The 22,527-nt window shown below is 55.1% G+C and overlaps 2 long non-coding RNA genes across 2 annotated transcripts in view; one reads left to right on the top strand and one right to left on the bottom strand.

The window, feature by feature from the left end:
• Window positions 1-7,617: 7,617 nt before the first annotated feature.
• LOC129671554 (uncharacterized) lies at window positions 7,618-9,341 on the bottom strand. Its single transcript, XR_008719361.1, has 3 exons — window positions 8,994-9,341; window positions 8,253-8,318; window positions 7,618-7,644 (listed from the first exon to the last, which is right to left on the bottom strand). It is a non-coding gene; the product is annotated as an uncharacterized LOC129671554 (long non-coding RNA).
• Window positions 9,342-17,656: 8,315 nt separating this feature from the next.
• Window positions 17,657-22,527, top strand: part of LOC129671429 (uncharacterized) — an 8,143-nt gene continuing 3,272 nt past the window's right edge. Inside the window, exons 1-2 of the long non-coding RNA XR_008719350.1 lie at window positions 17,657-18,024; window positions 21,913-22,202. This is a non-coding gene — a long non-coding RNA (uncharacterized LOC129671429). The remainder of the gene's footprint in view (window positions 18,025-21,912; window positions 22,203-22,527) is intronic.

The following is a 22,527-nucleotide window of genomic DNA, read 5'->3' as shown; positions in this document are numbered from 1 at the left end:
GCCAGCAAGGAATGCCAAGAAGGTAATGTTAAGTTTTTCTGGGTGCTGTGGTAGCTGTGGTAGAGGAAGGCCAGAGACAGGAGGCTCGGAATGTGTTGGGTCTGGTTCTGCAGTGATGTCATGGCAATTGCCTTCCTTGTCCATCTTCAGATCTCCTGTGCACCCCTGGCTATCTGGGACTAACTCATCTTCCTCTGCTCACAGTGTGCAGTTGAGTGGGACTCCAAACTCTCCTGTGTCGCCATGGTCCCTAGCATTCTGCTGTGTCCAGAGCTGACTCCCCAGTCAGTAGTCCCAGAGACATCCCCTGCCTACGCTCAGATATCTGCAAAGAGAAGCCAGACCCTCAAGGACTCGGGGACTCTAAGAACAACAGGTAAGTTCTAACTGGGAGGGCAGCTGAACCTGACTGTTCTTCCGGCAGGCAAAGCTCGGAAGTTCAAAGTCATCCTCAGCCTGGGCCACATGAGACCCTGTCATAAAAAATAAGAGGGGCTGGAGAGACATCCTAGTGGTTAGAGCACCGGCTGCTCTTCCGGAGGATCCCATTTCGTTCCCAGCACCAACATGGCAACTCACGACCAACTGTAACCACAGTTCTGCAGAGTCTGACACCCTTTTTGGCCCCTGTAGCAGCAGGCACGCAAAGGTATGCATTGTCATACCTGCAGGCCAAACCTGCGCATATAAAATCAAATAATTAAAAAAGAAGAAAAGAAGAGGAGGAGGAGGAAAAGGAGAGGGAGGGGATGGAGGGAGAAGGACGGTGGAAACTCATTGAAGTGGTCAGAGTTTCCCTTCATTCGGCTGGCTACCCAGAGTGCCTGTGTCTGCGCAGAGGGGTGAGGGGGCACATTTCCCTGAAAAGTGCCCTGCTATCTGGCCCCTTCCTCCCTCTCTGCATTCCGGAGTTCCATTTCTGGAGGCTCCCACAGGGCAGAGCTGGCTCTTCCTCCCCGGCCTGCATCTGTCTGTTGCCACTGTAGTGTGGGTGCAGCTGGTGATGCTAGAAAATCTTGGGTGTCTGCACCCAGAGGTCACCCAGTGGCCACCTAAACAGGGGAGCCCCCGCCACCTGGCATCCATCAGCATGTTATCCAGGGGCAACAGCAGAGTTAGATCAGCCTGGTGGGGGACGGGGCCTCACTGCTGCTGGGAGCTGGGGAGGTGGAGAAAGGGAGGTCCCTTAGTCCTCCCAGGGAAGGCGAGGCTTTGCTCAGGCACCCCTGCGGTGGCACCCACCGTGAGACACAGTTTGTGCAGGCTCCTGGCTCCAGACTCACCAGAACAGAGAGGGACTATCTCCTAGCAGCCACGACTTCCTATTTTAGAGGACAGAGGGAAAACCCACCACCACCACCACCACCACCACCACACACTGGGCACAGAATCTCAGCTGGGAGGAGAGAGGCTGGGGTAGCTCAGAGTGGCTGGGCAGAAGCAGCGGTGTGGGGAGTGGAGGGGGGAGGCTTGTTGCTGTACGGCAGCTGCCGGGTCCTCCAAGGTATCCAACCAACCCTGAGCTCAGAGCCTCTTCCTCTGGCCTTCCTTCCCTCCTCCCCTCCCCCTCCTCTCCTCGCCTCGCCTCTGCAGCCCTCCGCAGCTTGCCCTTGGGGTTGAGTGTGCACACAGGTGTGCATGCCTGCAGGTGTCTTGTGACCTCATGTGCCTGTGTTTTGCGTGTGCACATCTGCATGCATGTGAACTGGTACGCATTCATGCACGGTGCTTTATGCGTGCAAATGTCTGTGCATTCCGTATGTGCACATGCAGATAGGCGAGTGTGCATGCAGCAGTGTGCATGCTTGCACGCATGCATGGCGCCATGTGTGTACACATGCATGCCTTTTCTGTGCATCCGAGCCTCGTGCTTGTACGCCCATGTGCATCCGTTCAGGTGTGGGCATGCACGCGCCGGTGTGAGTGAGTGAGTGCCCGCGGGCTGGCGTGCAGGCCGGGCAGGGATTTGAAGCGGCTTGAGCGCCGCTGATAAACAGCCCGGAGCAGCGCGCTGGCGGCTGCTATCGGAGCTGCTGGCAGGCGAGCAAGAAGCTGTCCCGGCCGCCAGCGCTATCAGCCCACGGAGGGAGGGCGGCGGGCGGGCGGGAGGGAGGGAAAGTGTTTGCTTCAGCCCTTAATCACGGAATTTGAAATCCCAGCGAGTCGGTGCCATTTATTTTCAGAGCCTGTCAAGGCTGGTTTCGGCGTTTAGAAGAAAGGAGGCTGAGCGCATTTACATCTCCGGCTCCCACCGCCCGCTGGAGCCGGTGGGGAGAGGGCAGCGGTCTGCGCCCGAGGCTGCCCCGGGCTCTGGGTGGCAGCCGGGGCTGTGGGTGCAGGGTGCTGGCGGGGGTGTCTGGAGGCGCCACGTTTCATCCGAAAAAGCCACCCTGCCCCCCCCCCATTTGCCCCAGTTCCTGCTAACGTCTCCCCCTCGAGCCTAAGGTGGGCTGAGGGCACCGCGGGACACGCCGCTCCCCGTGCAGACACTGACACTGAACCCTGAAACTGAATTCTGGAGATCCGCAAGGCAGACCGAAACCCGGAGGGAGGCCGGGGATGAGGGTATCCGCAGCGCCCAGCAGCTCAGGGAGTGTGGAGGGAGCCGTCAGACAGGAAGCTCTCCAGCTCAGTGACCTTACCCCCGTCCCTTCTCTGACCTTCACTTGGCACGCTAGGCACTTCCTGGGGGAGCAGGTTTGGCAGGGCCGAGCAGCTCTGCTGGGTGGCTGGAGATATTTTGTTTTGTTTTTTTCCCCCCTGCCTCCAGTCTTTGTGGCTTCTTGGGGCTTCTGTCTCCAAGGAGTCCTTTGGCTGGAGGACAGACCTCCCCCCCCACCCCAGGAAACGATGGCCGCATCTATTCCCCAAGGCCCAGGTGGAATAAGGATTTTCTGGGACCTCCGGTGTTCCAGTATGCACAGTCCTGACAAAGCAAAACACCCAAACGCCCCTCTTTCCTTACTGGTATGGTCCTATGCCCCTCGCCCTGCTCATCCTTCCCAGGACAAAGTCTCTCAAAGGGCTTCTCAGTCTTATTTTAGGCCAGTCACACCCAAACCCTTGGAAGGGTCACATGCTGGGGAAGATGGGAAAACAGGGGGACAAGGAAAAGGAAGCAAGATTGGAGTTTTCCTGTCCTTGTGAACACTTCAGAAGTCTTCTGTATATGAAAACCAGCTAACGCTGGGGATTTTGTTTGGCAGTCTTCTGCACCTCACTGTTTGTAGTTACAAAATATTGCCTTGGTCACACATCTCTGAATGTGGTATGCCAATAGCTGGGCCTATAGATTGTGCCAAACTTGTCCTCTGACCTCTAAGGCCCCGAGGACAAACTAGTCGCACACAGGAGGGGTCATTAGGGCCATCAAGGACAGCTGCAGGCACAAGGGAGGCAGCAAGCAGCTTTGGGAAGCTTCCTCCCCTTTCACAGGCAAGAGGTGAGCTCGGATTTTCCTAGAGCCAGAACTGAATGAGAGAACTGGCGTTTGGGATGCCAGCATGGCAGGATCTGACCCTCAAAGTCCACGTAAATGAGGAAGGACCTCGGGGTTCCGTGGAACTCGCAGGCAGAGCTTCCCAAGGCCGCTCACACACTCTGAAAAGGGTGGAGGGTGACTGAGAACAGGGTGTAGCAAGGGCCTTCCGAGCACCCTCCCTCCCCTTCCCCAGGAACCTGGGGCCACCTCAGTCCACATGGGAAGAAGGCGGGAAGAAGACTCCAAACTTATGTTTGACTTGGGGGCCAGCTCCTCGTAGCTGTAACTTGCCAGTCAGTAGATGTGGATCCTGGCAGCACCTACCTCACCGGGCAAGGCTTCTGAGGGCTCACAGGGGTCCAGGCAAAGCCCACAGCAGGTTCTTCCGCACAGTGCCACGTCTGCGGGAGCTACAGTGTCACCCGCCTCCTCAGTAAAGAGACTGCGGTGTATGTGTGTTTCTCTGTGTGCCCGTGTGGACATTCGCATGTACATAACGTGTGTTTATGTGTATATACACCTGCCTATACATTAATGTGCACGTGTGTATATAAATGTGTGTGCGTGTGCACGTATACACATGTGTATGCCCGTTATTCTATTTGAGTATGGCATCTGCACTCCGCCTCTATTAGTTGCTTTTCTGTGGCTGTGATAAAATACCACGATCAAAGGCAGCTTAAGGAAGAGTTTGTTGCTGGGTGTGATGGCGCACACCTGTGATCCCAGTGCTTGGGGAGGCAGAGGCAGAAAGACCTCTGTGAGTTCAAGGCCAGCCTGGTTTAAAAAGTGAGACCAGGACAGCCAAGGCTACACAGAGAAACCCTGTCTCAAAAAAAAAAAAAAAGAAAAAAGAAAGAAAGAAAGAAAAGAAAAGAAAAATCTTCTGTTTTCAGAGGAGTAGATGGCCACGTTGTCTAGGTAGGCATGATGTTAAAAGCAGGAAGTGGGGAGATCACATTTTAGCGGCACATAGAAAGCATTGAAAGTGAGCTGGGGAGGGGGCAGACTATAATTTCTCAAGCATGCCCCAGGAATATAACATATTTCTTCCAGCAAGGCTCAACTTCTTAAAGATTCCTTAAGTTCCCCAAATAGCATCACCAACCAGAATCCAAGTGTTCAAATACATGAGGATACAAGGGACATTTCTCATCTAAACTATCCCACCACTTTGTCCTCTGCCCCTTCCCTCCTCCTGAGGACATTGTACTTTTTTCAGGACACCTTTCAATACACCTTTTCTAACCTCTCTAGGCCTTAGTTATCCGATATTTAAGATAAGGATGATAAAGAGTTATGATACTAAGCATATTAAGCAAATAAAACACATACACACACAAAAAAAAATAAAAAGACAAACTCAGAAGTAGCTGGAGTGTGCTCATTTGACTTGTACAAAATGAAACATAAGCAGAGGCAGATGCATGCCAATGCATGGTGGAGGCTTTAAAAGCTCAGCACAGTTTGACACCTGCTGGGTCTTTTCTCTGAGGGATATGCTCTGTGAAGAACTGCCCTCAGCCTGGATCCCTGAATATATCATAGAAATGTACTCTTAGTCAGGGGGTGTCTGCCATGTAGCATAACCTAGCATAAGTTGACCAGTGCAAAAACTTAGAAATAATAGGTCACCAAGACAAATGGGTGTTATGGGCTCTAGGGGACAGACAATAGATAACAAGGAGACAGTTACTGAAGGCAGGAAAGTTGGTTTGGTAGCCTTTGTTACACAGCAGGAAATATTCAGTAAAACTCCAGGCTAAAAGAATTTAAAGCTGGGCTGAAGATATGGCTCACTGATTAAGAGTATTAGCTACTCTTCCAGAATTGAACCTGGGTTCAATTCCCAACACCATCTGGCAGCTCACACTTGTCTGTAACTCCAGTTCCAGGGCTTCTGATACATTCACACAGACATACATGCAGGCAAAACACCAATGAACATTAAAAAATAATAAACACACACACATATAAATTTCAGGTGGTGTTGGCACAATGCTTTAATCCCAGCGTTTGAGAGCCAGAGGCATATGGATCTCTGCAAGTTTGAGACCAGCCTGGTCTATAGATCGAATCCCAGTACAGCCAGGGCAGCACAAAGAAACCTCTCTTGAAAAACAAAAAGAAAAACAATTGATGCTCAACAAAACAAAAAACTGGGCATGGTAGTACATGCTTGTTACCCCAGCAATGGAGAGGTGGAGGCAAGAAGATCAGAAGTTCAAGGCTTTCACTACACAATTCAAGGTTAGCCTGGGCTAAATGACATTCTTTCTCTCAAACAAAACCAAACAGGGCTGGGGTTGCAGCTCAGTTGATAAAGTACTTGTCTAGCACACATGAAGCCCTGTGTTCAGTTCACAATGCCACATAAACTAGGGTGGTGGAAGACGCTATGGTCTCAGCACTTGAGAGACAGAGGCAGGAGAGTCAGGTAAGCCAGTCTGAGACAACAAATTTGCAGCTGTCAGGCTAGGAGAGACAGTGTCTGAAGGAAGGTAGGGAGAAGGGAGGGAAAGAGAAAAGAAGGATGGAGGGGCTGCAAAACTGACAGTCTTCTGTGGCTTTAGCTGAGGAGACTGAGAAGTGGCTGACACACTCGGTCACTTTTTACTGCATGCTGTGTTATTTGGGATTAGATCCGCAGAAGGCATAGGCTAATGTTCTTAGCCCCATCACATCACTGAGTGGCTGAATTTGGAGACAATGTGGTCTTTTTAAATGAGATCACACGTCAGGCTCTTGTAGGAGTGCAGTCTTTAGAAGAGGAAACTAGGACATAGGGAAAGCTATAGACAACTGTCCACAAGCCAAGGGGCAGGGTCCAGGCAGACCCTTCTAAGGAGGACACTGATCACTGACCCTTGATCTTAACTTCCCACAACTGGGAACTAAGTGTCGCTGTGGAGCTGTGCTGTTAGGGGCTGGTTTATTATTTAGCAGCCATCCAAGGTTCCGGCTGCATCCTGAGGGCTCTCGGGAGAAGGCAAGGGAGGATGGGCTTCTGAGGAGAAAGCCTGCTTGCAAGCCAACAGAAGAGGCAGCTATTATAGATTTTTCAGGGTTGAAGGTGCAGCTGGTGTTCATAACTGTCCAATGAATGAGGACCAGGGATGAAGCCTGGGTTCCCTCCTCAGCGCTGAGCAGACAGGACGTGACAGTAGTGGCCCCTGGCCTGTAATCCCAGCAATGGGGAGGTAGAGGTAGAAGGTATCAAGAGTTCAAGTTCATTCTCATCTATACAGGGTGTTCAAGGTCAGTCTGCACTAAGTGAAAATCCCAACAGCCGATGTCCAGAGGCCCAAGCCCATGGTGCATTCAGAGAGCGAGACAACTCCAAGAGGACGCCACCTTGGTGCCAACCAACCTCCAGCTGGGAGCATCTGGAGCAAGTCCCACCCTGCCGGTCTGACAGCCCAGGCCAGGCCTGGAATTTGGCTGTCTTCTGGTGAGTATACAGACAGATAGGCAGACAGACAGGCATAGTCCTGGCCCCTCTTCCAGTGAACTGTGTCTACAAAATTCAAGTGACAAGTGACATTTTAGTAAGACTCCCGACACATCTGTGCTTGGAACACATGACATGATCTTGGAGCAGATAAGAGTTTTAATTTTAACTTCATCTGTGTCCCCTGAAAAGCATTGTTGGAGAAGCCTAACCATGAATTTTAAACTATCCATAGAAAGTCTTCAAAGTCATCTATGGATAGTCAATAAAGAGATGGAGAGATGGCTCAGAGGTTAAGAACACTCGCTGTTCTTCCAAAAGTCCTGAGTTCAATTCCCAGCAACCACATGGTGACTAATAACCATCTATAGTAAGATCTGGTGTGCAGGCAGAATGTTGTATAAATAATAAATAAATCTTCAAAAGAAAAAGAATATCCTAAACTGAAGAAAAACAACAGGACAAAGACATGCTCAGGCAGTTTCCTCAGTCGGTTAGGTCAGCACTTTCTCTTGTGTAGAGACCATGCAGGGTGTGGTCAACATACCCAGAGTCAAGGGTCACCTGTCTGTCATCCCAGGCTGCCCCAAGAGGATTCCGCATGACGGTACTCTGGGCTAAAGAATGAGACTCAGACAATGAAACCACTAGGATTGGAATGGAATTGAGCACAGTACCTTCCTGACCTGAGTTCCTGGGTTCCTCTCCAGCACTGCAAACAAACAAACAAACAAACATAATCAGTACACGAATAAGTCATGAAATTATCTTATCAATAAAGCAGGAAGGCAAACCCTGCCCGGCTCAGGGCCTCCCAGGTTAAATCTGGAGGAGCAGCTCCCCAAACACCAGGCAGTGAGAAAAAGCTAATAGGTCACCCAGTGCTTAGGAGGCAGAGGCAGGTGGATCTCTGTGAGTTCAAAGCCAGCCTGGTCTACACAGAGTTCCAGGACAGAAGGAAACTGTCTCAAAAAAAAGTGGCTGGCTCCAAGGCCACAGGGCTGCCCATGACACAGCTCCTGTCACGTCCTCTGTTCAGGACCAGCTCCAGGCCAGCTCAGATCAAAGAGGAGGAGCCCTGCGTCTGGGTAAGGGGAGGACAAAGAATTTGTGGCTATCTTTAACCCACCATGAGAGAGGGGTTGCTATTGGCAACCAAGATGGCAGATGGCAAGTAGGTTGATCCTTGTTCCTATTTGCTGTAATGAGCCTTATACAGGCCCATCCTATTTCCATGTGGCAGGCTGGCTGCCCCCCCCCCCCCCCCGAAACCCAGACATCAGCCATAGCCTTGTGATGTGCTTTAGCCAATGAACCTACCCTGGAGGCAGCAGGCTGAAGAACAGCTTCAAGAGTCTGTGTCCACTCTGCTCAGAGGCTCTGCTCCTGGGTTTGTACAGAGGGAGGGACAGCATACAAGCGTCTGGTTGGCTGTTTTACACCCTTGCTCCATCCTCCACCATCCAGAGGCCTTCCACCCATCTTCCGCCCATCCCATTGTTGTGCAAGGAACACCTGGCAAGCTAGGTGCTGTGCAGTCTTCCTTAAGGTCAGGGAGCCTCGGGGGTCAGCACCAGCGACCTGTTGGGCACAGGTGTCAAGCCTGTCTAGGGTGAGTGGGGGAGGGGCTTTCTGTAGATGTGCAGGTCATCTGCAAAACTGCTGAAACCTGGGCGCACCATGGCTCATCAAGGCCAAGTGACTTGCCGAAGACCCACTCAGCTAGTACATAGAAGAGTCAGGACTTGAACCCAAGGATGCCTTAGCCCAAACCCTATCCACTGGGCTCCCATGCCACTCACACCACAAGTGGGTAGCAGATATTCATAAGCAGATGCGTGTGGGCCTTAGGAAAGCCACCAAGCTCTGGGTGTAGTCACAGAGGCCCCAGGCTCTGGGATGCACTAATATGGAAACTGAGAGCACAAGTGGGTATAGCATTTAGAACTCACTCCATCCTATCCCTGTCTCCCCAGCCCTTTAAGGAGAACTAAGTTTGTCAAGGTGTTGACCATGCGATAGACAGGACTAGAGACATGGCACTGTAGGTAAAAGACTCACCATGTAGGGATAAGGAGTTGAATTCAGATCCCCCAGCATCCAGGTGAAAAGATAGGTGTGGCGTGGCAGCACACTGCAGTCCTGCACTGGGGAGACAGAGGCTGAAGAGGAGGATCTTTGGGGCCAACTGGCTAGCCAGTCCAGCCAATTACTAAGATCTAGGTTCAGTGAGAGACTGTGTCTCAAAAATAGGAGAGATGGCTCAGTGGTTAAGAGCATGTGCTGTTCTTACAGAGAGCCTGGGCTTGGTTCCCAGCACCCACATAGCTGTACAACCATCCATAACTCCAGTTCCAGCGGATCTGGCACCTTCTTTTGACCTTCAGACTCAAAATAGTGCACCCATGTACTCAGACAGACATAAAGGCAAAACACTCATTCATATACATATAATTTTTTAAAGCAAAAATATTTAATAAAACGTGGCAAGCAACCAAGGAAGATACCAAATATCAACCTCTGATCTCATATGCTCAACACACATGAGCACACATATGTACTCACACTGGTACACCCTGAGAACAAAATGCTGCACACACATACCCAACCACACACACAGACACAGACACACACACACACACACACACAGGAGATGGCAACACCTGACCGTTTCCTTTAGAGCCTTCCACAGTGTGTCCTTTCATCCAGGACAGGGAGGGGGGCAGAAGAGCCACTGCTCTTCCCATTTTGCTAGTGGGGAAACTGAGGCACCAAGTAAAAGGAGTCTATGTCTCTCCGCATGGTTTCTGGCTTGCGGCTCAGCAGCTGTCCTTCCGTCCAGGAGGTCCTGGACTCCACCTCTGCACAGTAAACAGTAAATTAAAAGAAAAAATCTTTGTTAAAATTATAAAATAATAATATTTTCTAATCTCCAGGAGTGAGATGTGGGGGGAAGGGCATGCAGCTTGAGATATGGTCTCATGTACTCTGCTCAGTACCAGAGTGTGCCATACCCCAGCTTCAGGACTGTGTGACATGGCAGGCAGAGACACATGTCTGGGACAGCCTCTCAGTGTGGCATTTCCATCTCAGTATTGTCACATCAACAAGAAGCTCGAGGGCCAGCACTGGTCCCTGGCCTGGGATGTGGGACACACAGCCTTTACTGTGGCCTATACACTATGTCACCAGGAGGCAGAGTGCTGGAGCGGTGGTTTGACCTCACAGATGTCCACAACACGGCACAAACCGAATGCTGTGACTCATACCTGTAACGCCAGCACACTGGAGTGGAGGCAGGGGGATCAGGTTCATGTTCAAGGTCATCCTCAGCTACATAGAGAATCCGAGGCCTGAGACCCTAAGCCACCGGCCCTGAAACCCTGGAAGAACACAGGTCATGCTGTGGGGGCGGCTCCCTACCTAGGAGGAATACCCAGTGCCAGCTGTTTGCCTGCCTCCCCACGGAAAAGAGCCCTGGGGAAGAGAAGACTGTCAGCGGCGCCCTCGACTCCCTCCCTGGAGTGAGAAGGGGAAGATGGCTTTCCTTTCCCAACCTGTCCACTGCCCCTCTCCATCATGAAACCTGGGATAGCTCCGGATCTGAAAGAGTCACGGGTGGCTTTTGCATACAGCACGCAAGCCCCCTGACAGGGTGTGGCCGGTCCAGCAGATTTGGGCTACAGCACAGCAGACTCCACATCCTGGGGTCCCCCAGAGGACAGAGGCGGCTTGCTTCCACGTGCACACAGCACAGCTTGGCCTGCCTTCTCCCCTGTCAATCCCCTGGCTCTCGGGGCCAGAGCTCAGGAGCTGTGGACTCCAAACAGCTCACTCCTTCCCATTCTCTGCTCCTGCATCCTCTCTGGAGCTGCTGCAGCTCTCTGTTCAAGGTCAAAGAACAAACAGATAAACCCTGTCCTTGGAGCTGGCGGAGAGGCAGTCTCTAGCTCCAATCCAATTCTGAGTCAGGGCCAGGGAGTAAGTTCCTGAGAAGGTGAGGACCGAAAGGAGATTTTTGTGGCCATAAAATGAGGGAAAATGTTTTGTAGGCAGAAAAAGAGGCTAAGCAGTTGGCTTTGGTTTAAGGCACAAATACTGGATAGAAGTAGACAGACCTGGGCAGGGAAGGTCTGGGGTGGGAAACTAGAATATTCTTATAGCTCTAGTGATATCAACTCCCCTGGGGCCCTGATGTTAGGGTATAGAGCTTGGGATTGTGACCAGGCTCATGGGGACAGGATAATATGAGGGTCTGAGTCAAGGGGAAGAGTGAGCAGGGAGTTGAAGACTCCGGAATTTTCTGGGCTTTTGTCCAAGATAGTCCTGCAGTTCAGCTTGAACTATGACTCTGGGGGTTTGCTATGGAAAGCCATGAACCTGACGAATCCTTCCTTACAGGAGCTCAGAGAGGTCAACCGTTGGCCCATTTGGGAGGGGTCACACAGGCCAGGATGGGATGTGCAAGACCCCACCCAGAGGACAATGGGGAGTGTACCTGTCCAAGCTAGATTTCAGGACTCATCCAGGTACGTGGTTTGTGGGGCTTCAGGCCCCGGGGCTGAGCAAGGGCAGAGGAAGGTCTGCTCCACAGCTCATGTCTAGAGATGAGCAGTGAGCAGATCAAAGCATGATGGAGGCAGAGCCACGGGGGCAGATGACACTGGGCCTGTGCAGCTGCTTGAGAAAGGAGAGGAAAAGGATGACCAAGACTGCTGAGGAGACAAAGGGAAGGAGTTCGGGTGATCTGTCTCTGTGTCTCTGTCTCTCTGTGTGTCTCTTTTTTGAGCCTTAGGTGCTATTGGTTGGGACACCTTAAAGAAAGTACAGCTCTCCCCCCCAAAGCCCAGATCCATGCACACAAATCAAAGTCTGCACTGGGTCCTATGGGCCTGTGGCATTCTCTCTCTCTCTCTCTCTCTCTCTCCTTCCCTCTCCCTCTCCACCTCTCCATCTGTGTGTGTGTGTGTGTGTGTGTGTGTGTGTGTGTGTACAGGGGTGGGGCTGGGCAGTCTATAAGAGCAGAATGGTGCCTGTTTGGAGCATGAGTGTCAGGCAGCTGAAGGATTGATTGGCCCTTGGTCTTCTGTAGTGTTCCAGGACATTGATGCCAGCCTCTAAGAGCACCAACCCTCTCAGATTGACCTGTGTGCCTCGTTGCTTCACTAACCCCCACACTGGGATGGAATGGCTTCCCTGCTCTGGCCGGGTGTGTGGGTAGTGGGTGGGATCTGGGTGGTGGAAGAATGGCTAGGCTCTGTGGGTCAGAGGACAACGATTGGGGATACAATGGGATGCACAGTCAGATGGAGGGATGCGTGGAGGGGGGCAGAAGACAGCTGTGTGGGCCAGCCGATAAAAGGTAGAAGGCAGCCTAGCTGGGTGAATGAGCAGCTGGCTGAGCAGGGAAGAGTGTGGGGATGAGCAGAGTTTTGGAAAGGAAAGGACAGGGTGACCCCAGGCCCTGGGTTGACAGTAGGCCCAGAGGTGGGCTGTCCTGTGTAGACCCTTTCTCTGGTTCCTCAGTTCTCAGTTTCCTAAAGCTGCCCCTCCCCCCCTTCTGGGGAGCCCAGATCTGAGGACTTCCTTCTCTTTGTGTGGAGTTTAACTCTTCACCCTGGCCTTGGGATTTGGCTGGGAGGCCTGACTATCCACCAGGACTTGGTGACTGGGGCGGAGAAAGAAATTTAGGTGTCCTCGACATACGTACCTTCTCCACCCCCTTCCTTCCTAGCCTTCTGCTGCCTCCCCACCCCTCCCTGCTTCCTTCTTCCCCATCCTTCCTTCTTTTTCTCCTCCTCTTCCTCATCCTGCTCTTCTCAAAGAAAACCGAGCACCCAGATGGGCGGGGCCATCCTCAGGTAAAGGCTCAGCCAAGACCTGCCCTAGCTCCTCCGCCCTTGGCCCTGGCAGGCCCAGGCATTTGTGTCCCCGCTGCCTGGTGCCCGCCCCTCCCCGCAGCTCCGATTTTTCAGCTTGGGTTTGATCGGCTGCCAGGATCTCCCAAATGTCAGCGGCAGCGTTCGCGTCTTTAAGAGAGCGCCCGAGGCGATCTTTAAGCGGGGAGGCTGGGGCCGGCGCTGACGGGGGAACTCGCTGACAGCCAAGCTCGGTCGTGCCTCCCCAGCCAGCTTGCAGAGCTGCAGCCCGGTTCTGGACTGATTTTGAAGCCTGGGGTGAAACCAGCCAGGCTAGGCCAGGAGTTGATAGCAGGACCCCTGGTGGAAACCAGGAAGGCCAGGCATTAATAGATCAACTCCAGAAGCTCCGAGAGCTGCCCAAGAGGCAGAGAAGATCCGTTTCCCCTTCCTCACCTTGAAGGGACATATTTAGGGTGAGGAGACATGGGAACAGCTCCAAACTTTGGCCTAGCTGGTGTTCAGATCAGTGCTGAGAGCTGTGTGACCTTGGGAAAGTTGCTGGCCCTCTCTGAGCCTCAGCTCTCTCATCAGAGAAGGGGCTTAAGGGGCCAGAACACCAGTATAGAATTTCCCAGAGGCTCCAGTGTCACACAGAGAGAAACAACCTCATGGGACATGTGGTGGGTACGCCCCCCAAAACCCCCTTCTGCTGCCTGCTCGCCCTTCCCTGCAGCTTTCTAACTGCTCTTTTAAAGGAGGCTGCCATCTCTCCTGAAGCCCCCATGATTCCCTTTTCACCCTCAGGACATGATGATGGCCCAACTTTTCAGGCATCCAGTGTCTTCCTCCCAGTCAGTGGCAGGAGCCCTAGAGAGATGGAGAAAAGGAGAACAGAGGCTAGTCCCCCCCGGGGAAGGCGCACTGGGAAAGGGCGCAGCATGGACTTCCTGTCCCCTAGATGTAGCCTCTCCTGGGACCAGGCAGAATGGGGTGTGACACTGGGAGATGAGTACTGTACTTCCAAGGAGGTCACCATCGACATCTCTGAACCAGGAGCCGCAGGACCAAGGCCCAGAAGGGTTGTACAATAAAATCAGAATGAGTGGATGAAGGGTGGGCAGAAACATAGGTACTGGGGGGCAGGATGGATGGACGGGAGGGTGAGCTGACAGACAGATGAATGGGTAGCGAGTGGGTGGGCCTGTGGCTAGATGGATGGGGAATGGATAGATGGATGAGTGAGCTGATGGATGGGCAGGTGGATGGGTGGGGTGTGGATGGGTAGACTTAGATGGGCAGGTGTGGATGAGAGCGTGGGTGGGAGGGCATGGAGGAAAGTGAATAGGACATGGATGGGTGGGCAGGTAGGCAGGCAGGTGGGTAGATGGGTGGATGGGTGTGGGGGTAAACAGTGAAGTAAGGTCATGAGTGAGTGGCTAAATGGATGACTGGCTGGCTGGCACGTGGTACGGTGAACGGCTGGATGGGAAATGAGTAGATGAGGGCGCAGCTGGGTGGAAAGGATGGAAGGGTGAGTGGGTAAACAGAGGTAATACCCTGAAGAGCACTTTGTGGCAATCTGGCGCCATGCTCTATGGGACTTGGGGGAGGTCACCTGGGCTTCAGCCTCCTCAGGTGTCTAAAAGGGGCACTAGCACGTGAACACCCCCCCCTCAGGGATCCCTGACGAGGCTGAAGAGATGGCTCCGTCCGTCGGTGGGTAGGTAAAGGGCCTGCTGTTGCAAGCACAAAGACCGGAGTCTGACCGCTAGCACCGCATTTGAAAAGGCTGGGCGTGGCCACACTTAGTGTGTGACTGTGGCCCGGAGGGAGGCAGGGGGGTTCCCTGGGCTTCCTGGTCAGCCAGTCTAGCCAATCGGTGAGCACTGGGTTCACTGAGAGACCCTGTCTCAAAAAAACAAAGGGGGAAAGCAAGAGCAGATGACCCCTAACCCTGACGTCTGGCCTCCCTCCACACTCACGTACACCCACACACAGACCTTTGACTCTGGGTGTCCTCAGTCCTCCGAACGGTGACCTCCCAACCCCCGCCCCCTCCCAGCAACACCCCCACTGCATCCTGTCCTGTGATCAGCTTCCTCTTTCCTGTGTCCACAGGGGCCTTCTGTGTGGTTCCAGGAAACATTTCCTGGGAATTGTGCTCACAGCAAAATCCAAGCATGAAACACCCACGCTGGAGACTAGTCCCGCCCGGCTCCTTCAGGCTGGAGGTGGGGAGCCAGCTCTAAAGTCAGAAGGGGGTTATGGGATGGAGAATGGCTGTCTCCCACTGGGTTAGAGTGCCTGCCCAGCACACTGAGTGAGATCCCCGGAAATGCAGACTGGCTGTAGTAGGCACGGGCGGAGAGCCCCAGCGTTTGGGAGGTGGAAGCAGAGGATGAAGAAGTCCAAGGGCTTCTTGGCAAGGACATCCTTGAGTTGGGTGTCAAGCTAGAGAGGAACCTGGGAGGCCTGTCTCAAGGGGAGGGAAGGGGGAGGCAGGGAGATGATTTTGAGGGCAAAGTGCTTGCCATACACGCGTAAGGACCCTGAACCCCCAGAATTCACACAGGAATATGCTCGTTTGTAATCCTAACTGGGAAGCGGAGGGAAACCCAGGAAGCCCAAGGGCCACCCAGCCTGTGGAGACCTTGTCTCAAAATAGGAGGAAGGTGAGCTGGTTGGTGTTCTGTCATCTTGACACAGGCTAGAGCCATCTGAGAGGAGGGAACCCCAACTGAGACAATGCCCACATAAGATCAGCTAAAGGCAGGCCTGTGGAGGATTTCTTTAATTGGTGATTGATGTGGGAGGGGCTGTGGGTGGGGCCGACCCTGGGCTGGAGGTCCCAGACGGAAAGAGAACAGGCCAGCAAGTAGCAGTTCATGCCTTCATGGCCTAGGCATCAGCTCCCCCCTCCAGGCTCCCACCGTGCTTGAGTTCCTGTCCTGACTTCCTTCCATGATGGACTATGATGTGGAAGTCTAACACAAATAAACCGTTTTCTCCCCAAAACCTGCTTTTTGGTCATGGTGTTTCATCATAGCAATAGTAATTCTGCCTAAGCCAGAAGGCAAGGACCAACAGCTGAGGTTGTCCTGACTTCCACACACACATACAAGGCAGTCCGGAAACAAGTGTGAGCACCCCCCTCCACACACACACCGGAAACCAAAGTGGGTTCCAGTTCCATTTTGGTCCTCTGGGGACTTTGCAGTGCAGACCCTGTTGCTGTCTGGCCAGAACCTTGGAAGCTGTTGTGGCAATTGCTGGAAGGCCAGAGAGGTTCTGCAGGCCCTTGGTAGGCTGTGCAAGGTTTGAAACACGGGTTGGTGGAGATGGGGCTCACGGTGCAAGGCCCTGGGTCTATCCCTAGCCATAAAGGAAACAAACAAACAAGCTGGTTCTGGGGGTGCCTGCTGACCTAGTTTGAGCAGCCCAAATGGTGGGTCCCCTGCTGCTTTCTGAGGGCCTCCTCCCTCAGGGAGCTGCCATGTGGGTGGTTGAGCAGTCAGACAAGCTATTGGGTCCGAGGCCATTTTGACCATAGCTTGGCCAGGGCGTTCCTGAGCTTCTGCACACGGTGGGACTGAGGGACAGAGGGAGCGATGTAGGGTTCTATACTCCCCCAAGTCCTGGAGGGCTTTCTCCTGATCCTCCACTGCCTCAGACTCTGGTTAGAATGGCACCTCTACCATCTGTCACCCCTCCCCCACTCCCCGCTCTGAGGCCCGGCTGTGCCTGGGGGCTGTGACTGGGGGCTGGTGTGTCTGGTAAACAGGCGGCTGGCAGGTCCCCAGGGCCTGTGGGTGACAGGCCTGGTGCTGGCACCAACCCCAGGGCAGGCTGCCGAAGAGGAGGAGTGGGATGAGTTCTGGGGACCAGGGGAGATTTCCTGCGGCGTCTGAGGGAGTCGAGGCTGTGTCCTGTCCCTGGCGCTCCAGACCTGCGTGGCCGCTGCGGCTGTCCACCCTTTTCCCCAGCTCTCCAGCTCCAGCCTTCACATCCTCGCCTCCAGCCACCTTCAGAGAATTCAAGTCAATATCTAGTGTGAAAGGCTGCCAGGTTCTCTCTACCTGGGGCGAGGCTAGGCGGCCTGCCCTGTGCCCTGGGGAGCCACGCTCCACCACCAGAGAAACTGAGGCCAGAGGGCAGGTGGGAGGGGGAGTGCCGAGAGCTCTTAGGACTCCACCCCCAACCCTTCTGTCAGCTCCACGCCGTGAGGGGCGGGGTGCCTCCGCCTCGGTTGTCCCATCTGGGGAATGGAAGGTCAGGCCTGTTGGAAAGGGGTCCTGCCAGCCTTTCTCAGCCCCCTCACCGCCCCTGGCGGAGGGAGGGCAGGGGCAGGAATCTGTCCTGGTCGGTTCCCAGCTCCCCCTCCTCCACCACGGTGCTGCCAGTTCCCCCTCTCTTTCTCCTGCCTTCTGGCTGCCAGCCCCTCCCCACGCGGCCCCCAGACCCCAGCTGCGGTGTCTTTACAGCTCTGACCAGCCGCTCAGCCTCCCCGACTCCTCCTCCCTCTCTCCCTCCCTCCCTCCTCTCCGCTTCCCTCCGCTCTTCCTCCCGCTCCCTCCCTCCTCTTCTCCCTCCTCCCTCTCCTTCTCTCCATCCTCCCTCCATCCTCTCTCATCCTCCCCCCTCCAGCTCCTCTCATCCCTCCTCTCCCTCCCTCTCTTCATCCTCCCTCCAGCTCCCTCCAACCCTCCCTCCCTCTTTCTCTCTTTCTCTCTCTCCCTCCCTCTCTCTCTCTCTCCGGGGGAAGAAAGGTCACGGTGCAGCTGATTACTCAGAGCTCAGTTGCTGTAGCAACCGGCGGGGGAAGTGGGACAGGCTGGCTTTGAGGACGCGCGAGGTCGGCCGCGGGCGGCTGGAGCCGGCGCGGGCCCCGGTGCGCGGGAGGCCGCCTGCAGCCCGGCTCTGCGCGCTGCGGCCCGGCTCCGGGTTGCGGTTTTAATGAGGCGCCCGCGCCCCTCCCGGAGCTGCGAGGGGAGATCTCTGCTCCTGGTCTCGCTCCCCCTCCCCCCCAACCCCCGGTTCGGTGTAGGCATCCACCCCTCCGCCTGGGTTCTGCCGGCGCCTCCTTTCTCCACTCTGAGCTGCCCGAGCCGTTGCCTTCCCTGCTTGTGCCCACCCACCCTGCACCAGCTTTATCTCGGTGCTCAAGGAGACCCCAGTACCCCCTCCTTCCCCCTCAGCCTCTGTCGTCGCCGGGGAGACCCAGCTGGAGACAGGTGCGCCGGGGCTACCTCACTGCTCCCGAGGCTTCTTCCAGAACCGCCCTGAGCCTGAGCCTTCCTCAAAGCCCTGGGAGTCTTGGAGGAGGCCCTGCTGGGCTGCGGGGGGGGGGGGGGGGGGGGGGGCCCGGCGGGCCGCTCCCCCCCCCCCCCCCGGCGGGCGCCCCCCCCCCCCCGGGGGGGGGGGGGGGGGGGGGCCCCGGGGGGGGGGGGGGGGGGGGGGGGGGGCAGAGTCCTGCCGTCCTTGGCTCCCCTCCAGCCAGCAGCAGAGCAAGGCCACCTGAGACTGGGTTAGCAGGGGTCCAGCTTGGCAGGAAAGAAAGAGGGTCCTCGGGTGGGGTTGGCCTGGTTCCAATCCCCAGCCTGACCCCCAGTGCCTGGTGAAGTAACCTGGCCACTTTGGTTGATGCTAAACTAGGGCTGAGGAGTGGCAGAGCTTTGCCTAGCATTGGGGGGAGGGGGGGAGGTAGCCCTGGGTTCGAATCTCAGAATCATACGTAAAAATTTAGAACACACTTACCCAACCATGTCTCTCTTAGGTACGTGTGTCAGAGGTGAGAAAACCAATGTCCATACAAAGAAGGGGGCAGGGGTACTCACAGGGGTGCTGTTAATACAGTACATATCCTGGAAACACCCCCAGGGTGAGCCCATCAGCGCAGAGAGCCATGGGAGCACGAGACAGAGCAGTCTGTTTGCTCAGGGTTCTCTAACACTCTAGAAAATGCTGCCTGGGCTGTGAGGGCAGAAAGCAGTTTGGTGGCACCCTGGGGTGGCTGGGGGGCTGAGAAGGACCATGGGGGGGGGCTCAGGGAATCCCACGGGGGCTGGGCTGATTGCTTCCGGGGTGAACGAAGGAAAAACAGATTCCATCCTCCTGGGCTGTACAGTCACAGGTAGGGAAGAGAGGTCTAGCCTGTGCAAAGGACCAGTGGTTGGGGTGAGCATGAGATCTTTTAGAATCCACAGGAAGGGTCTCAGCATCTGGGACAGAATCCGTGAGGGAAACGTATTCAAGCTTTGTCCTGCGGCCCCTGGAGGACTGTAACAGCCTTGAGTATGGTTTGCAGGAGTGTGTGTGTGTGTGTGTGAGAGAGAGAGAGAGAGAGAGAGAGGCGTGTGCTTTCCTCACTGCTTCAGAGTCCTGATCTGGGCCTCAGAGTCCTGATCTGGTAAATGGGGCCATGCTTTCTCTTGAGGCCTGTTAAGCTCATTGATGGGGCCCTAGGCTGGTCCCCGTTTCTCAGTTATAATCCCCACATCTGCTCTGGGTTTTGAGACACTGGGTACCTTGTCCAACTGTCTGGAGTTCTGGGGTTTTATCCAACTGGGGTTCTGGGAGCACTCTCCCCAACTCCCACCCCCACCCCGAGCCTCTGAACCTGGCACAGGCCACCCCAGGAGGGAGAGAGAAAGCTGCTGCAGCTGCCAGGTGGGGTTCAGGAGGGCTTCAAGAGGTTGATGGTGATCTGGGCTTCCAACCTGCTTCAGTCCAGTTCACAGCAGGCAGGGGGCCACTTCTGTCTTTCCTGAGCTGGGGCTGGCCCGTCCTGCTGCTGTTGCCAACCTCAGCCTGGCCAGTTGGGTTCTCAGCCTCCGCTCACTTGGGCAGGTAACTGATGGTGAGGGGAGGAATCCATCAGTCGCCCCAGAACTCACTTTCCCTGCACAGGGCCCTCAAGGAGGGGGAGGGGCCTAGTCAGTCCCCACCTCAGGTCACAGACAAGGGATGAGACAAATATGGAGCATCCCCTGGGGCCGGGCCAGGCTGAGAGCTTCTCCTTGTTCTTTGCCTCTGGGCTCACACAGTATCCAGGTTTGTGGCCGTTAGAAGCAAGAGCCCAACAGAGACCCAACCATGGCTAGAGGGCCCTCAGCCATCCTGCCATAATGTCCTTCTGAGTGCCCTTCCAAGCAGGGCGCTGCCGTAGGAGGAGATCTGCTGCTGGGGGGGGGGGGGGGGGAGCCGGGGCAGCAGAGGGCCTGGGGTGGCAGGTATTGAACTGTGAGGAGACTGCTGAGCCAGCCTCACAGGGGCAGGTGGCAGGAGAGGCTCTAGGAGAGGTCTAGCCCCAGGCCCTGGTGCCCTGGAGACAGACAAACAGACACACAGCATTTGCAAGGGTCCAGGGCTGGGGCACAGCAGAGAAAAAGCAGGCGATTGAAAGGGGGTCATTTCAGAAGCGGGGAGATATGGGAGGCGAAAGTCGGTGAGGGCTGGGCTCTCCAGGCTGGTAGGCATGTTATTTTCAGTGCCCTACTGAGAGTAATGGACACCATGGAAGGTTTTAGGCAGGGGGAGTGGCACATTTAGAAGCACTTTCCAGAAAAATCTCTCTGGCTGTCATGAGGGAAAGTGACTGCAGGGGCAAAGGTGGAAGCCGAGACTTTCTCAGGGAGGCGCTACAGATGGGGGCTGCAGTGGGTTGGCGGCAGGCAGAGGGAACTGATAGAAAAGATTCCGACCGTGGATTGGGCCGGATGAGTGGGTGGGGAGGGGGAGAGAGCAGTGAGGCTGGGCCAGCTCCAGACTAGACTCGGGAGGAAAGGCGGTCGGAGATAGTGTCTTTGCACCCTGCTCTTCCAAGGAGCTGTTGCGTATCCTCCAGTAGTTCCTTGTCCCCAGGGCTGGCAGTCCTAGCCAGAAAGGAAGGGACTTTGGTTGGAGAGGTAGCTCCTGGGGGCGGCAGCAGCAGCTAGCAGAAGGTGGCAGCCTGGACTGTGGCCTTCCAGGGTGGGTACAGAGGCTCAGAGGAGGCATGGGCCGGCCCCATCTGTGGGTGACTTCTCTGCCTGGCACCTCCCTCCTTAGGTCTCATCCTCTTGGGAATCGTCAGAGGCAGGGGACAGACCCAAGAGCCAGAGAGCTGAGCAAAACTATCCAGCAGTCAGAGGTGGCGCCTGGACCCTGGAGCTGAAGGCACTGTGGCTGCTGCAGCAGCCTGCTCTCCTCTTACCCCAGGTCCCTGCTCTGCAGCCCCAAGCACCCATTCGCCCCGTCAGAGCAGGTCCTATTGGCTCTGTCCGCTCCACTCGGCTCCTGTGACAGCCCCCCCCATGACCTTGCCACTTCTCTAAGTACTTTCTGCTTCCCCCTCCCCCCATGGTGTGGCCAAGGAGACCCAGGGCGTGAGGTTTAGGGGCTGTAGAGTCTATGAGCCCTCTGTCAAAGTCACTGCCCTCATCATCCAACTCTACCTTTCCCCAAGCCTCGTAGTACTTGGAACTGCTGCTGCCCCAGGCCCTCTACCCCGGAGCCTGCTCCACTTGGTGGGTCAGGGGAGGCCAGCCAAGTCACACTCTGCCCTCTACCTTCCTCACACACACATCTGACATGCAGGAGTATCTGCGGGCAGCGCTGCATGCGTGCCTGTTCATGTGTATGTACTTAAACACATGTACCTGTGTGCTGTCACATGCCATGCGTGCAGCACATGGCTGTGTGGCTACGGGTACAGGAACCCACGTGTGCCATGCAAGAGCACGTGAGTGTCTGTGCCTGCTTGCATGTGGGCATCTGAGTGCTACAGATGTGTTGGTGAGCACGTGTCTTGTCTGTGTGCAGGTGTGTGGTTCTGTGGGCCTCTGTGAGATGGCCACAGGCCATATGATTGTTCAGCCATGCACTCTTCCCTGTGAGTGGGAATACGGAAGCAGGGGAGAGCCCTAGAATGGGGACTGGCTTCCCTGTAGTGGGCTCCTGGAAACACAGGTGCCAGCATGGCCTTCCCTGTGCTGTGGCAGACATCCCCCCCCAACACACACCCCTTCCTCTCTGCTCTTGTGGGCCAGCAGACTCCACAAGAGGCCTCCGAGGCTTTGTTTGTGAAGTTTCCAGCTCTCCCGTGTATTTGTGAGGTATCATGATCTCCGTATGTTTTCCAGAAGCCGATACCTGGACCTGGACTCTCTGGCCATAAAGAGGGGGTTTGCTGAGCTGCAGTGCATTCTGGGGAAGCACAAGACATGGCTGCCACTGTCACACCAAAGGGGGTAAGGCAGAGGAGACGCTTTCCGAGCATAGAGCTAGCCAGATGTGTCCCCCTCAGGAGTCTGTGCATGAAGCAAACCTAGAGACGATTCTGGGATTGGCAAGAATGCCATGCCGCCTGAAAATGACAGAAGCTGCTGGTGCCGCCGTGCCAGCAAGAAGCACACCTGTGCCGGTTTCCATGGTAAGGTGGCAGTGTGGGGGTATGGAATGGTCAAGAGGCTCTAGGGACACTGCTCCGGCAGGTCCCCAAGGTTAAGTGCTAGAATGCCACTAGCTGAGAAGCAGGGTCTTCCAGACAGAGCAGAGCTGTAAGTACCCTGCCCTTGGAACAGGTCAGTGCTGGGCCAGCATGACAGCTCAGCCAGCTAAGGCAATTACTGCCAAGACAGAACCAACTCCTGAAGGCTGGCTTCTGGCCTCCATACACAGGCCATGATACACACCACACACACACCACACACATACACACACACACCACACACACACACACACACACACACACACAC

This window comes from Psammomys obesus, unplaced genomic scaffold (genome assembly GCF_907164565.1).
Source record: "Psammomys obesus unplaced genomic scaffold, mPsaObe1.curated_primary_1811, whole genome shotgun sequence".
Classification (NCBI taxonomy): domain Eukaryota; kingdom Metazoa; phylum Chordata; class Mammalia; order Rodentia; family Muridae; genus Psammomys; species Psammomys obesus.
Note: the sequence above shows the minus strand (reverse complement) of the source record. Positions and strands in the feature narration are given on the sequence as shown.